This window comes from Olea europaea, chromosome 21 (assembly GCF_002742605.1).
Source record: "Olea europaea var. sylvestris chromosome 21, O_europaea_v1, whole genome shotgun sequence".
Lineage (NCBI taxonomy): Eukaryota > Viridiplantae > Streptophyta > Magnoliopsida > Lamiales > Oleaceae > Olea > Olea europaea.
Window position 1 is genome coordinate 12,062,979 of NC_036257.1, and position 3,070 is coordinate 12,066,048.

Genomic DNA, 3,070 nt, shown 5'->3' on the forward strand with positions numbered 1-3,070 from the left:
GGAGAGGGGAAATAATTGTTCTAAATAGTGAGGTTACATTACCTTATAAAGGCATAGAGCACAAGTATTTAAAGAGAAAAATGTGGAAGAAAAATAATTGGATGGAGGAAACGTGGCTTCATTTACTGGTTTGAAGCGTCTCTTTATAGATGTCAATCTATCACCCCAGAGGTTGACGAGCATTTAATATTTCTGGATTCGAATTGACACATTGGCTTCTGTTGCAGAGATGCCACATTCATCATTCATAAGATTTATCTTGGACGTATCTTATGTTGAAGCATCGACTACCAACCAACAAGCGCTTCTGCTAGCCGATGCGGCTCGAGCTTGTTCATGCCGATGCTATCCACGTCGGACATTTGTCTAGTACTATGCTACTATGCCTCTTAGGCTCTTCGACGCCTCACAGTGTGGCCTGTGTTGATGACTTGACGAGTCGTTATCAGAGGCGTATCAGGAGCTAAGGCAAATGCTTTCAAAGATAAAGCTAACTAATTATTAGTTAGGTCGCTGTTATTGCATTTTCAAAGAAAATTAGATTTATGCAACTTATGTTGCTAAATTAACAGACGAATAACGACGAAATAAAGAACAGACTACAATCAATCCGTTGATGACAAAATGAGAGAGAAAATGAAAAAAGACCAAGACAATGGACTACAGATACCTATTTCTAGGAACTGAGACAAGCCACATCATATCTTCGAAAGCAATGTTGAGATATCTTATTGAACATAAAATCATTGAACAATACTGGATGTACATCCTTTGGTGTACATTTTATAATCGCGAGCCCCATCCACTATTAGAGGATTGTCAAACTAAGTGTACATCAAAGGGTGTACACTTAGCATTTTTCAAAATCATTTGAGACAAAGCTATTGATGGCTACGAGGCCTTGAACTACATGCGGTGGCGCTTTTACGGAGGGAGGTGGAGGCCAGTGAAAGTTCGTGATCATATTGAAATTTGAGTTTCTTTTAAATGAGCCTTTTTAATTATTTGTATTATCGTAATATTCTATATTTTGATTTTTTTTCATAGTTAACTTAGGTTTCCACAGGATTCGAGTCTTGGTTCCGTCCCTGACTATAGCAGTGTGTCACATTTCATTTTCACAATGCTGGAACAATTCTGCACAGCAAAAGGAAGTCCATAGCGCAAGGCTAAAGCCTCGGAAACTTTCGATAAAAGGAAGTCGTACGATTATTTCTAGTATGAAACGAGTCAACCAAGTAGCCCATCCTGCCACACTTCACCTATAGGTCTAGAGGCGGATAGGAATTGAGATCCATTTTTTAACTAACTATTATTTATTTATTTTACATGTAGCTTGTGTCCAAACCAAAAACAGCCTGGTTTAAACTAATTTGCCAAAGTCCTTAGTCCTAAACCCAAACCTAATTATTCTATCACTATATCATCCAAATCCATTATCCTATTGAAATTTTTAAAAATCCACTTCCTGATTCCCCCATCGGGTTCTTGTCTCTGAAAATTTACCAACAAACCAAAACTCGATTCTTGAACTTTCAACAATGGTTTCAAGATTTTTCATTGGTTCATTAAATTAGATAATAAAAATTTAAGCTTTGATAAGTAAGTTCTTTCTCTAACATTTAAAAAAAATTTCCATTTCGATTCCAACATAACGGTGTAGAAAATGAAAGGAAATACACCTAATTTCATGTTATGAAGCTTATTAGTGTTAATGTTACGCCTCCGCTAGCAAGAATCAAGCATGGCCACGCAACAACTAAATCTAAGCCCACACTCCACGTCAATCTACCCATAAGGCAACTTCGATCGAACCCATTTGTTGGAACCGACCCCATATGGGAAACCAAACCCCTATTGGAGGAGCGAAGTTGTTATGGGCTTAGTGGAAGATCTTTTATAATCTTTGGTAAATGATTGATATGACAATTCACCTCTAAAACTGTCTCACTTAAGTCTTGTATCAGAATTTGAGAAACAAAATGATATTAACATTAAATGTTTATAATTGATGGATAAATAATACTATTTAACTTCACTGGAGTTATAATCACAATTTATAGAGGGCTAATGTGACATTAAATGTTAGGTCATGAAAGATTTCTTATAACCTATCATTTAATATCATATTAATGCTAAATAGATTGGGGTTATAACTTCACATTAATGCCACATAGACTGAAGTTATAACTTTAGTGGGTTAAATAGCATCACTCTTGATTGATACCTATGACAAGAGGTCACGTAAATTTTCGTCCAACGATTATTATTCTTTATTTTTTATTATAAAAGCTCACAAGATGTGCCATTTCAATGATAATACAAGTTTAGACTTTCAAACTGCAACTTTGTTAGCTCTTACCTACTCACTGGAGTTATAATCACAATTTATAGAGGGCTAATGTGACATTAAATGTTAGGTCATGAAAGATTTCTTATAACCTATCATTTAATATCATATTAATGCCAAATAGATTGGGGTTATAACTTCACATTAATGCCACATAGACTGAAGTTATAACTTTAGTGGGTTAAATAGCATCACTCTTGATTGATACCTATGACAAGAGGTCACGTAAATTTTCGTCCAACGATTATTATTCTTTATTTTCTATTATAAAAGCTCACAAGATGTGCCATTTCAATGATAATACAAGTTTAGACTTTCAAACTGCAACTTTGTTAGCTCTTACCTAAATCTCCCAAAATCAAACCTTTTTATTTTCATATATTCAAGAGGCTCATGTTCTAGAGCAGCTCCCATATTTAAACACATATCATCAACTTACTTGATCGTTGGAGTGTTTGCGGCCAACTCTACCACCATCGAAAGAGGTAACATGTGGCTAATAGTTTGTCTTAGTGTGTAGGAATTTGTGGATGCGAGAGGCTTTGTGATTCATTGGCCTTGTTGGAGTTACAAAATTTGAGGTCAACATTTAATTTGCTAAATTTTCTTATTCTTTATATTCTCTCTCTAAATGTAATCTGCAATGGCCCCCAATTGAAAAATTGAAAATTAATTTCTTGCTTTACTTCGACTAAGAAGTGTGCTCCCCCCCCCCCCCCC